Here is a 15,359-nt window from a genome sequence, read left to right as displayed (position 1 = left end):
ACATCTACAAGCCTCTAAAGTATTACATTTGAATCAAACGAAAATATAAGTCTCAAATGAACTTGTTTCTAGAATAGAACAAGATCAAAACTATGAAGAAATATAGTCCGCTGAGACGACAAACAGCTACCTCACAAATTTCCAAGAAGCCTCGAAAAAAAAGAGAATGACAAGAACAACAAAACTCATGGCTCAATAACGTACAAAAAAATTGTAGAAGCAGCGGTGAGTACCAAACCACAGGCTACTCAGCAAATAAACCTCTAAACACAAGCTAAGGCAATGAAACACGGGTACTCCTACCATCCCCAACCGAACCTCTATAACTACAACTTATATAAAAATAAGCCCAACCTAACAACTTACTGTTTACAGTGCACATAGTTCAACAGAACACTTAAACAAATTACATATCCTCAACAACAACACTTTGACAAATTACCTGTTCACAACAACAACACTTTAACAAATTACATACCCTCAACTACAATAGTTCAACAAATTACATATCCTCAAATACAATACTTTAACAAATTACATATTCTCAACAACAATACTTAAAAAAATTACATATCCTCAATAACTAGCTGAATATTAGTAAATCACAAGTTCCGCAGAAAGGCAATCACAAGATCAGCAAAACACAGACATATCTTTCCATTTATCTATCGCGGTGCATGACACGACCCTTGATAATAGTAAACATCGCGGCGCGTGGTACATCCCTCAACATATAGTATCCATCGCGACACGCGATACGTCCTTCAAAATGGTACATCTTCTTAAGTACTCATTCTTTCTCAATGCACATAACTCATGTCACAACCAATGCCTTAGAATAATGCAAATGACATGTTCACACAAATAATGAAAGATGGATCATTTTCATAACATTGCCCAGTTCACAACCACCAAAACATGAAATCACATCAACAATGATTCAACAAGCCTTCAAACCTTTCTCAACACATCACACATAAACAATTAATCACATTTCCTTTGTTATACCTTTTTTTCATTATTAGAATTAATCAATGTGGACAAGTCAACCTTTTTTTTAATCATTAGAATTAATCAATATAGACAAGTCACCCCATCACCAATAACATTACTCTCAAACATATACACAAGGAAATACATGCATTCCATACACTTAACAAGAGTTAAGAAATCCACTTGCCTCAAACAATCGAATGATTACTCCGGGACTTGACTCTTATCATTATGTTGTTCTTCCTGAACAATGCAATCTATTCATTTACATAGTCACAATAAGATTTCGAAAATAACCACACCCATATTATTATAGATATGGCCTAGACCGAAAAGTCTACACCAACCTTAAATCAAGTTCCTAAATTTTGATGTCAATTATTATGTCAACCCTCATATTTCAATATTTCAAGTCTAGGGTTGAGTTTTCATTCTCCAATACCGTAAATGTAATGATATTACCTAATATTTAGTTACCTATCTCAATATATCAAACCTTACTTTATAACATGATAACGAAATAAAATTCTTTAATGGAAGCCAACCGATTATGAACAATGGCGGCAACCATTAATTAACCCTTAGTACCCACACATTAACTAACAACCTATCCAATCTAATTGTATAACCCACCTGGACAATAGCATTTTCCAATTTCAATTTAATTTTAACCTTTGAAAGAACATATTATTAATTAATGCCCCTAAACATTCAACCAAGACCGCTTTAATCCTTCAAATTTGTAATTTTACATATTAATATAATAATACAACTCATCACCAACCATTTATATGATGTTCTTTTCCTATAAAAAATAATACATAAAGAAAATAAACTTTGGGATTTACCTTCAGCATGGGTCGCTTATATTGTGGCCTGGAACTATTCCATTCGCCTCTCTCGTATGATCTTTTTTTCTTCTAGAATTAATGATATGTTAAAAGTGAGAAGACCTACTACTTATATTAATATAAATGGGTTAAGTAATATTGGGTTCTAAATAAATTATCACTTTAACCCATTATCTATGGATTAATTAACTCAAGTTACACTAATATTCAAATTTCCATAAATGACCTTCCGGGTTATTACAATGTGCATGACTAAACTTAATGCAATGACCAAGTTTATAACATAGCGATACTAAATGCTGATGTATACCGATTACATCGTAAATGCATTTGTATATGACCTAACTGTACAGGAGCTACTTATAAGTGACTTAAAAATAAATGACATAAATGTGAAGTCCAATGTATACACCCCACCGGGAAGAGTCAACATACCCAACCACAGATATATAATCATAATGACCTGATGACAAAAATGATGCGCACAAAGGGGACTTACATCCTATATGTCATGTGGTTCGGTTAATTAGGGGTGACTTACCCTAGTCCACTTGGTATTAAGCTTCACATATGATTAAGAAATTAACATGTTATGACTAAAATGTTGTAACACCTAATGGATCAAACCTGACATGTAAATTGAGAATGCAACATTAATATGGTGATAATAATGCATTCGAAAACTGAGGCATGTTCTTATGTAACTGAATCTACTAACCAAATATGTTCAATTCAGGAACAAGAATAACCACATAAAGAGGTTCTGGTTTTACGCATGAAAAGGGGAGAAACTGATATTGAATTCATGATAATATAATTTGGATCATTCCAATCAGTAAACCCCAACATTTCTAATGTGAAATAAACCCTAGGTATTGATAGTCATTAATGGAAAAAAGAATTTGAATGAAATCTAGCGACCTAATGGGTGAAAGGAACACACTAGTGAAATTATACTAACATAGTGAAAAAATTTATGATGAAAATAATTTTATTTAGGGGCTGGAACCAATGAAATGTTGCTGCATTCTTTGGAAGGGTTTGGTCGTATCTTTCTCTTCTCTATTTTCTATGTTTCTAAGTGTTGGTGAATGATCTGACTTGGGTAAGTACTATTTATGTTTTTAAGGCTAAAACTGTCAAAAATCACAGAGTTTAGGGTTTGAACGACGTAGTTTAGGGTTCCAACACTTAGGCAAAAGCCAAAACACCCCCTACATAACTGCTTTCGAGGTCACCAAAGGATTGTCGATCAACTGATGGTCCATGCTTGTAAATCATTAGTAGTGACTAGAGGCTGGTTTCTATGGTTCTAATCCATGGATGCGGATAACAGTATATCGTATGACATAAGCTATGTGAGTAAGGTTGTTTGTTGATCCCTATATGAAATTCGAGGACTGAGTTATGGGGTTCGCGAATGTGGATCACGAACCACCAGAACAAGCCGTGGAAAACCTTATGGTTCGTGGGTGGAGACCTTGGGTCTTATGTGCAACTTATGAAAACTCTGTGTTAAGGTTTGATCTCGGGTACGGGGTGTAACAAATGAGGTGGGTTTAATCAATAGTTGTATATCAATATATAAATTGTTGTTACAAATTAAAGTCTATCCTAGAGCTCTAGGCTTGCTTCAGAAAGAGGTTTTCTAACAAAGGATTTATATCAATTATTGTAGTTTTTTGATTAATGTTGGTTCAGCTCGAGAAACTGAATCCTAAACTTGATTTTACCTATCTATCTTTAGAGAGTAGATAAATAAAGGTTCAATGATGTTTATATTTTTTAGATTGTCTAGTTTCATGAGAAATCACTTGACTTGTAATATTTTTAACGGAGTGCTATGGTATCTATACTCTAACTTACCTACTCTTACGCCCCGAGCCTACACCATGGACGTGGCGGATACTCATTGACCATTGTTGGACTTGTGCAGACTCTTGAGGTAGCTGATTTAACTCACCGAAAGTCTTAAGTCAATATAAAAAAACATTCTCATAAAATAACTTGAAATAAATAAATTGGCCAAAATGGCATGTAAGATCATAAAAAAACATTTGTAATAAAAAAAAGGACACTCTAAACTAAACTATTTGACTATCTTAAAACCTCTACAATGTTAAACATGGATGTTGGGACAGACCCCACAACATCCTATAAAAGAGAGACAGAAAAAGCAAGTAAATGTGTCCTCCAGAATGCAAGCAGACTCACCACTTACCTAGAGTGCTCAGCTAGATCAACGATGCATTGGATTATATTGATCCTGGTTACCTGCATCTACAAGATGATACGAAGTAGTCCACTTGTATCATTTCATTGAATGTATGAATATGTGTTTGGAATGCTAGCCACAACTTAAGCTTGTATAGAGTAAGAATTAACAATTACTTTTGCCCTAGTCAACTCATGAATTGCTTTATTTAATATAAAGCAATTAAACACATGCACTATATAGACTTGTAAAACAATGAAAACACTTAGTTTGCTAAAGAAAATACAATAACAAACTCAACTTTACTTATATTTAAGTAATATAATTTGTGTGGGAGATTATCTAGTCAATAACCACCACTATTAGCCTTAGTAGTGATATAACTTTTGCACAAGCTGACAGCACTACTTAACTTACTTAACTCTCCTATACTTTGACGTGACATAGAACTATTTAACTTAATTGATCTACAACTTAACTTACATGATCATCTAAAAAGTATATCCTGTTGATATCCATGTTGACTACATGGTTTCCATGGACATTTATGTTTATATGAACTCTCATCGACAAACTAATTTCTCCCATCTAACATTCGTTGTCAACCACTTCAATCCACTTAAATATTTTTTTACAATTTTTTTACTCCTACCACTGAATAGATTATATTTAGAACTTGATAGATGAATTCATATTTGTAACGTTCCCTCTGGGTTCGACAACAAATCATCGATGGATTTTATGCTATATAATGACTTTCTACATCTATTATTGAATGAGGTGTAATTTAGTGTTCATAACTTCTCAATTTGTAAAAGATATTAATCGTTTTTCCTTTTCGCTACTTTTCCTCTTCTTGAACTCTCATCTGAAACCCAAAGTGTAACGACCTGTTTAGTCGTTTTGAGCAGCATATTTTATTTCTGAAAAACAAGCTGAGACGACGGAAAGTCATGCGCACGATGGACCGTCGAGGGTGTCTCGTCCCAAAACACTTAGAAATTCTGAAATTTGGGTGCTGAAATCGACTCTCTGAACTCTGTGACGGACCTGCAGGACGGACCGTCACAGGCACGACGAACCGTCCTGATCCACCGTTTCAAAACACTTTAACTCTTGAGAATTTGGTACAGGGAACGATTCTCTGAACGTTGTGACGGAAGTGTAGGACGGACCGTCGTAGGTACGACGGGCCATCACAGACTCCTTAAGGAAATCGAGTCTCTGACGAACCTGCATGACGGACCGTCACAGGCGCGACGGGCCGTCACAGGTTGCGTAATCCCAGTTGAAGTCGGAATTCTGGTTAAGTTTTAAACGGGCGTTTAGGACTATTCCTGCTATAATTATATATTTCGAGGGTCTATATTAATAACTCAATTTCCTTGGGGGATAAAAGAGGTAACCTTAAGTTAATTAGTGGGCTATTATTGTCATCTTTTATTCTTAATTATATACTAATTAGGGTAAAAGAAAGAGGGTTTGAATAAAGAAAATAGAAAGAACAAGAGAAAGAGAGAGAAGGGAATCGATAGAGAGAGAGACGATCGAGAAGGGGAAACACAAAGCTTTGGAGAAAATTTGCTTGCTTGATCACTAATCTTCGGTGGAGGTAGGTTATGGTTTCTCTTACGATATTCGTAGTAAACTCTTAATAGAGAATGATATGTATTGATAATATTGTAAACCCTGCTATGTGCTTAATTGTATGCTTGCATGAATGTAATTATATAATTATGATTATATAAGCATGATGAAGTTATTGAATCCCAAATCATGCAAAATCCTAATCTCTTTGTTAATAATGAGGCCTTGGTATAAAAGAAGGTGTGATGAACGAAAATAATGGGATTGATGATGCCTTGGCAAGAAAGAAGGCTTGATGAATTGATGGAAGGAGATTAGGGGATCGGGTGTCATGAACCGACACGTAGAATTAGGGGATCAGGTGTCATGAACCGACACGTAGTATTAGGGGATCGGGTGTCACGAACCGACACGTAGAATTAGGGGATCGGGTGTCACGAACCGACACGTAGTATTAGGGGATCGGGTGTCACGAACCGACACGTAGTATTAGGGGATCGGGTGTCACGAACCGACACGTAGTATTAGGGGATCGGGTGTCACGAACCGACATGTAGATTTAGGGGATCGGGTGTCACGAACCGACACATAGATTTAGGGGATCGGGTGTCACGAACCGACATAAAGATTTAGGGGATCGGAGTGTCACGTACCGACACAAGAGGATTAATGAATATTGAGGGAGCGGAGTGTCACGGACCGACACAAGAGAAATAAAGATAATGAATCTTGAAAGATGTTAATATACTCAATCTAATGAACATGATTCCCAAATGAGTATGGTATTGAGGCTTGAGTCCTCATGTGTGAACTTGACGGTAATTGTTAATGATATAGTATTTGTTGTTGCTACATGTTGAGTATCATAGTTGATTTTATGATTATACTTCGTATATATTGATTTCTATTTTGAGTTGGCCGATGATATCTACTCAGTGCCCGTGTTTTGTACTGACCCCTACTTTTATGTTTTCTTCTTGTTTATTTGTGGAGTGCAGCAAACGTGCCATCGTCTTCAACTCAACAGTAATTCAAGCCAGTCTTACTACATCGGAAATTCTGGGTGAGCTAATGCTTCTAGCTTGGACTGGATCTTCTTCTTCAAGTCTTGATGCCTTGAACTTCCGGCATGGACTAGCTTCTTATGTATTTTTAGCTTTTAGAATACTCTTAGTTTAGTCATTTGATCGTAGATGTTCTTGTGATGATGACTTCCAGATTTGGGGAATAATAGACGTTGAATTTTAGAAGTTAATGAATTGGTCTTTATTCAATGAGTTTAAGTCTTCCGCATTACTTTCTGTTGATATTATATTGAAATGTTAAGGTTAGATTGGTTGGTTCGCTCACATAGGAGGGTAAGTGTGGGTGCCAGTCGCAACCCGGTTTGGGTCGTGACACAAAGCTTAACTAAGGATTTGTAAAACTTACCCATGCAGATATGACTATTACTAAATTTGTTTTAATCTGATTGGGTAAGAAAAAGTCCAAAAATAGACCTCTCTAATTAGGGTAACTTTCTTAAATGATCATAATAACTTTAAAGGAGAATATGTTCCTCATTCGAACTCGGAACTTATACAACTCAGTGGCTTTGAAAAGAGGATTCCAAGACCATTTATTCGTTATACTATGTGACACTTAACTCCTCATTTACTTAAAGTATAATCTCTTTAAGTTGACCCAAAAGGTCACAACTTAAGAATAACTTGATAAATTCTCAATTTAGCTATTTCAAATATAGATATTTCTAAATGTAACTATTTTTTATGGTTGGATGTTACAATTTCATAATGTATCGTATCATATTCAAATATCTGGTGATTAGATAAACAAAACACAGATTTCATTATATCGCTTTAAAAAGTAATAATAAAATACCAAGTGTAGGAGAATATTCAAAATTGGTTTATATATTTTCAATTGTATTATGGTTTAGGCTTACTTAATGTTACAGTGCTATTTCATTTTCCATAATATACGAGTATATTTTAGAAGTCTACAAATCTCTAGAACATGCACAAATAACTTTGAATTTAATATTGAAGTGCTTAAATTTTTTGTACATGAATATGAGAAAGATAACAAATATTTTTTTATTGTCAAAGCTAAAAGCATGACTATATTCGGAAATATACAGGAATGAACAAGAGAAAACTTAGAAAATATACAAATACACTAACAAAAATTTAGCTAATAAAATCTAATCAATTTAAGTATTAATTTACTAAAATATATGGAACAAAAGAATGATATAATAACAACTTCTTATATAATTCCATAAATAAATCAAACTTCAAAAATATGTAATTTGTAATTACTACTGCAAGAGAATGACAATGATACAAATCAACTTAAAAAGAAATTTAATAAATATAATGATTTTGGTTAAAATCCAACCTTATAAGAAAGTCAGCATAAGTATTTTTACATTTTTGTTATATAAGTTCATTTTTATCAAATTATATGTTAATTTTGTCGCTATATATAGTTTGTTAGAAAAAAAACTCAACATCACATTTTCCTATATTTTCCATTCTGAAATTTAGCCATGAAAATATGCATTGATCGAAAATGAATTGTAATTGCAAGGATACAAAATTCAGAAAATACACAAGTAACACTCTTTGAACGACATATTGTCCTATTTAAAAAGGCAAGTGAGCTATTAACTTTATGTGGTGCTCATGTTGTTGTTGTGATCTTTTCACCTAGTAACAATGTAAATTCATGTAGACATCCTTCCGCCAAGTTAAATGTGGATAAGTTTCTTGGAGAAAATCGTCAACCCTACTTTGATGCTCCTACCCCACTGTTTTAGCTCATCAAAATGTCAATATTGATGAGATCAACAATGAACTAAACATGTTGGAAAATTCACTAGAAAAATAGAAAAACATGGAAAAGCTCTCTAAGAATTAATGAAAGGACTTTTATATAAATAACTAAGCTTTTCAGACTTGAAAAAGTTGAGTAAACTCTTCGATGATCCTAATGAAGAAGTTGAAAGAGTAGCGAGCCAACTTATGGAGTGTGATACGAAATTTCCACATCGGACTATTAAAATGTCCCTTTCTCCTTTAAGACTTGATGAAAACACTTTGTCCGATTTCAATGAAGACCCATCTAGATAAAATAAATAGATATTTTTACATTAATTTGAAATTCAATGACTTAATTGTGTACTTATAGAGTTTTGATTTTCATACATATGATTATATTAGTTATATTTGTGTTTTCAATTTTTACCTACGAATATGTTTATTATTGAATGGTATGGACTTTTATTTTGTACTTCCTTCATTTTAATTTCTCTTTGTTACCTTTTATTTAGGTTAGTTTAAAAAATATAACGTATTTTCATTAGTTTTGGCAATTCTTAGTTTATACTTTTCATATGTCATGTATAAAATCACAAGAATAAAGTGCATTTTGTTACATTTCACATATCATTAATTTATCAAAACAAGATTTAAAAGTTAGTTTATTTTCTCAATTTTCATGTCAATTCTAAATAATATATTCAAATCAAAAAATGAAAAATGGTACGGAGTAATTGTCATATGAAATTATTGTATAAGTGTTGAAAGGAAAAGAATAGTAATATTGAATAAGAAAATGAAATTCATGTCAAATAGCTTGAAGTTAAACATACATTATTTAAAAAAATTAAAATTCATATAGTGTATAATATGTGTCTTCTTATACCTATAAAATTAACATTACTTTATCATCATGGATAAAGCATGTCTACCACCTCACTTCTACTTATACATATTTATTGTTTATAACTTTTAATGTTACTTAAATGACAACAAAAATATTTTTTTGTTGTAGATTGATAAATGATAAAAAAAATATTTTTATGATATTTTTTTCACGTGTCATAAGTGATGAATGTATTTTTATGAATTTAGAAATGCTCTAGAAGACATCCAAATAACATAAAATATTAAAATGAAGTGCCTTAATTTTACGGTAGAGTAATATAAATTAAACAATAAATACTTTTTTATAGTGAGCTAATAATTGATGGTATTTTGGTAATCATGGTGTAACACCCCCTTTTTTCGAGCTGAGACAAGAAGGAAAGGATCATATCGACAGAGAAATGTTGTCTTGGGTGTGTTGACGAGTAGTTCCGCCAAGTAGTACTATGTCACTCAATGATCGATAAAACAAAGAAATTATATGCTAGCACAATACAACGATGAACATACAATAATGAGGATTCCCGAGTTGATAGATGATTTCGAATAACTGCGTTGAGTGATCCTTCGCAACCCAACGTTTTGATAACTATAAATACCAGTTATTACTTTTATCTTAGGAAAGAATTCCTTAGTATTGAACAATAATTTTTAGCTTTTTGTTTTTGAGCTATAAGTTAAAAAAGGTTTTTGATGTACTTGATGATTCAAAGGGTGTCATCTCCAAAATTTTGTATTAGATCCATTGATTCCTAAATCTACATACCCATTTGAATGAAAACTCATTTTGGTATAATTTGCTATCTCTTGTATATGTCTAGCTAAAACCCCAATTCATGGGGTGTGATTTTGTGAATATAGGTTAGAGTATCAGTGGGGACTTTCTTGTTGATGGTTTATTTGTTGTTTAATTGTGATTCGTTTAGAAGTTGTGTTGGAATTTAATGCAATTGTAGTTGCTGATACAATTTCACATTTATAGACGCCATGATAGATCCGGAGGTCGTAAAACTAAGACTAATAAATTAATGGCCGATGGGATTCGGTCGACATGAAGTTTAGCTCGAGAAAGTGAACCCTAGTCCTTCTCCCAAACACTGAACTCAAAGGAGTGATTGGGCTAAGGTAGAGGTTGTTCTTAAAATGTTTAAAAAACTATCGTTAAAAGCATGTACCCTATAGTTTAGTCTATCTCGTATATCTTTCACATCCCAAGACTCCCATTTCTCATTAGTTTATCTTACTCTTTTTACTGTTTTTAATATTAATTTGGATTCCAAACCCCCCGCCCCATTGATATTTTACGCTTGTGTCACCCCTCTATTTTGAACTTCATTTTATTTTTCAATTAATTCTCACATGAACTCCATGTGGAAACAACCCTAACCCTTAGTTGGGTTACTATATTATGGTACGATTATAGACACTTTCATTGGAACTTGTGTCCTTGATTACACAAACATCAGAGCCCAAGGTAACCTTTCTTGCCTAATAATAAGCATAGTAGAGATAAAGTGAGAGAATAAATAATATGCAGAAGCTAAATCTTGAAAAAATTGAAATGATGTAGACTACATTTACACTAAAATCTTAATATAGATAATTGAGAGTTTAGATACAAAAGAAATGTCAAACTCAATAACTAAAGCTGGAACGAACCATGTCTGGAAAGAGCGTCTATATTAACTAGAAATACTTGGACATGCCTCAGCTAGATCTAGAAAACTGAAACTAAAGTTTCAAACAATAAAGATAGTCATAGAACTAGTCCTCGAATAAAAAAGACTCGTGAGTAATGTTGTTGAACTAATGATTAGGAACCGATCTATGCGTGATCTGAATTGTGAGGACTAGAACCTACATCACGAGAAGATGTAGCGCAAAATATGTGTTAGTACTGAAAAGGTACCAAGGATGAAGGATAGAGTAATACTAAACAATAACTTTATTGAATCAAAATATCTAAGCAATAACGCAATTTGAACATAAAATATGATACTAATAGTATTGTACATGACTAAACTTAATGCAATGACCAAGTTGATAACATGGAGAAACTAAATACTGAACTATACTGATAACAATGTAAATGCAATAGAATATTACTAAACTGTAACGTATCTACTAATAACTTACTTAAAACCGCACCCCATCGAGAGACCCAAAAGACCCTACTAGAGATATATAATCATAATGATGTGATTACTAAACTTATGTGCACAAAGGGGACTTATGGGTAAAGTGGTTAAGTTAATTGAAGGTGACTTATCCTAGTCAACTCGATATTAAGCTTCACATATGATTAAGCAATTAACGTGTTATGGCTGAAATATTGTAAGACTAGATAGATCAAACCTGACATGTAACTTGAGAATGCAATATAAATATGCTGATAATAATGCATGCGAAAGTTGAGGCATGTTTTTATGGAAGTGAATTTACTGACTTGACATGTTTAATTAAGGATCTAGAATAACTACATACAGAGGGTTCTAATATGCATGAAACTAGGATAAACTGATATTGAATTTATGATAATAGGATTTGGATCATTCTAATAGGTAAACCCCAACATTTGTAACATTAAACAAACCCTAGGTATTGATAATCAATAAGGTAATCAAAATATTGAATTAAATCTATCGACGTAATGGGTGAAAGGAACCCAATAGTGAAATCCCACGTACTTATTAAAAAATTAACGGTGAAATCTTTTTATTACAATGCTGGAACTATTGAAACCTTGTTGCATTCTTGGGAAGGGTTTGGTTGCCTCTTTCTTCTCTTTACTTTCTAAGTTTCTAGTTTTGGTGAACGATCATCCAACGGTAAGTTGTAATTATGTTTGGGCAAAAAAGAACAAAAAACACATAGTTTAGGTGTCAAACGACGTAGTGTAGGGTTCTAACACTTAAATAAAAGACTAAAACACCCCTTACATAACTTCTTTCAAGGTCATTGAAGGACTGTAGGTCGACTAATGGTCCATGCTTGTCAATCTTTAGCCATGACAAGAGGCTGGTTTCTATGGTTCTGATCCACAGTTGCGGATCAAAATACATGATATAACCTAAGGTTTGTGGGTCTAGCAATTGTCGACCCTTGAAAAAATTCTAGGATAGAATATTGGGGGTTACAAATGTGGATCACGAACTATCAGAATAGGCCGTGGGAAACCCTACGGTTCGTCGTGACCTTGAGTCTTACGTTCATCTTCTGAAAAATCTGCATTAAGGTTTTTTTTTCGGTAAGGGGTGTTACAATTGAAGTGGGTTTAATCGACAGTTGTATATCAATCGAGAAATAGTTGTTACAAATACAAGTCTAACTTAAAGTTCTGGGATAACTTTAGGAAGAGGTTTTCTAACCAAGGATATATATCAAATAATGTAGTTTTTGGATTAATGTTGTTTCAGCTCGAGAAAGTGAATCCTAAAGTCGATTTTACCTATCTAGCTTGAGAAGTTAGATAAATAAAAGTTCAATGATGTTTATATTGTGAAGATTGTATAGTTTAGATAGAACTTACTAGACATGTAATAGTTTATTGAGGAAAGGTATTACATCTACACTCTAACTGGCCTGGTGTGACTACGCGAGCCTACACCATGGACGTGGTCAACACTTATTGACCATTGTTGGTCTTGTGCGGAACTTGTCCTATATCACCTAACTCAGTGAAAGACTTAACTAAATATAATAAAACATTCTCATCAAATAACTTGAAATACATAACTTGACTAAAATGCCACGTAAGTCTCACATTAAAATATCTATGATAAAAAGAAAAGACTCAAAACTAAGTTGTCTCACTATCTTGAAGCTTCTACAATATTAAGGTGGATGTTGGGAAAGATCCACAGTCTCCTATTAAAGAAAGACTGAAAACGCAAGTAAATGTGTCCTCTATAATGAAAAGAGACTCACCACATACTCTGATTGCTCAGCTGGATCAAGAAAGATAAGGATGATGTTGCTCTTTGTTACCTTCGGCTGCATCATGATAGATGTAGGCCAACTTGAATCATAACATTGAAAGTATGAGGATGTGATTTTGAAAGCTAACCACAACTTAAGCTTGAAATAGAGTAAGAAGCGAAACTCACCTTGGCCCTACTCAATGTCACGAACGCCCAAAGCCTACACCTTGGGTGGGACTGACAGTCGGAGACCATTACTTGTTCCAAGCGAACCCTTGTACTGGTTTACTCTACTTAGCAGAAAACTAATCTCAACTTAATTTAGAAACACAACATGTTCAAAACAAATATTTCATATAATATCTGGCTAAAATGATACTCAAGTATCAGCAAGTAATAATATACTTCAAACTAAAATACTAATTATCTACGAAGCCTCTAGACTGACTGAAGAGGTATGTTGGGATTGACCCCACAACATCCTAAAATCAAAATACTAAAGTAAATGAAATGGATGTCCTCCGGAATGCAAGGAGACTTACCATTGCTCCCTAGCCAAATGTGGATCAGCAAAGAGCTACGTGCTATTCCTGATTACCTGCGTCTGCATCATCAAATGATGAAGGCCAACTGACATCAGTACATTGAATTTAAGAGTACGTGAGTTTGATTATAAATACTACTATAAAGCTTGAAATGGAGTAAGCATGAACTTACCTTGGCCCACTCAACCCATCAGACAACAACTCAATATAAAATCAAAAATGACATATGTAATATATATGTGAAAAACTGAAAAATTTGTGTAAGTCTTAGTTCTTTAATGATATATCAATAATAAATTCAAATTTAGTTATTTATGAAAGGAATATAGATTTTGTGGTATTTTCTCTAACCGATAAGCAACACTATGAGCCTAGGTTGTGATACATCGTCTTACACACGCTGCCAGAACTGTCAAATACTTTGACGTTGCATAGAACATTCTCTAACTAGTGGACCCTGTGGTACGTGATCATCTAAAAAGTATGACATGTTCATACCCATGATGGATACATGATTTTTATCTTAACTCTCATCCCCATATTGGTTCTCAATATTTCTCCCAAAACTTGCTTTAGCTCAAAGTTTTTAACTAAATTTCTTTCCTTTGGGTTAAAGTAATTTACTGAAACCTTAAGCTTAAAAAGCTCCTTTTTGGAATCAATGTTCCCATCATTAGTTCAAAAATCTTTTGAAACTCTTTAGTTTCTTTTAAACATAAATGTAAAACATTTATCAATCTTCAGGGAATAATTAGTCTCCTTTTATAACTTTAGAGAAATGAACTCAACTCTTGCTCGTTACTTAACTTATATTTTAATCTTAGGGAACACTTAGTTCCCCTATACCTTTTTTGAGAAATTAACTCAACCTTTACTCTTTTCTTTAGTTTGAACTTTAGCCTTAAAATTATGTTAAAACGCATAAGTAAGACATTAAAAACTTCAAAACTTTACTTTTACTCAATTCTTAGTTTTAGGCTTGACTTCTTACTTTCTTAACATTGATCCTAACCTCCCTTGAATTTTTATTATGGATTCAATGATCATGATCTCATGTTTATGGATTATTTCAAGATATTTAGATGTACTCTACACTATTGAAATCAACACAGAATGAAGGGTACATTACTTATAAACTAGTACAAAAAGATAGGGAAAGAACAGAGTGTCTAGGGTGTCAGGGCTCTTTGAGAAGCACGGAGTGAGTGCAAGAACCTGATAAATAGAGGCTGTCCTAAGGCGCACTAGTAGGCAATGCACGCCAGATCCTGACAGACGTACTCTGTCCTGAGGGGCATTGGAGGCGCATCGCCCTAGCGCTTATCAAACTGTTTTTCCAACTTTCTTCTTCGTTTTTCATCTCTGGATTCCACCCCAAAAACTTAGAATCCCTAGTTTACTCATTACCCAACATTTTAAACCCAAACATAGTCAAAAAACAAGAACCCAAACTACTATAGATCAACTACAATTTAACCAACAAGATTTCACAAAGATTAATCAAGAATTCCATGTTCTTAATTCACTAATTCAAACTT

Source organism: Solanum lycopersicum, chromosome 7, assembly GCF_036512215.1.
Source record: "Solanum lycopersicum chromosome 7, SLM_r2.1".
NCBI classification, from domain to species: domain Eukaryota; kingdom Viridiplantae; phylum Streptophyta; class Magnoliopsida; order Solanales; family Solanaceae; genus Solanum; species Solanum lycopersicum.
This window is presented reverse-complemented; position numbering follows the sequence as displayed.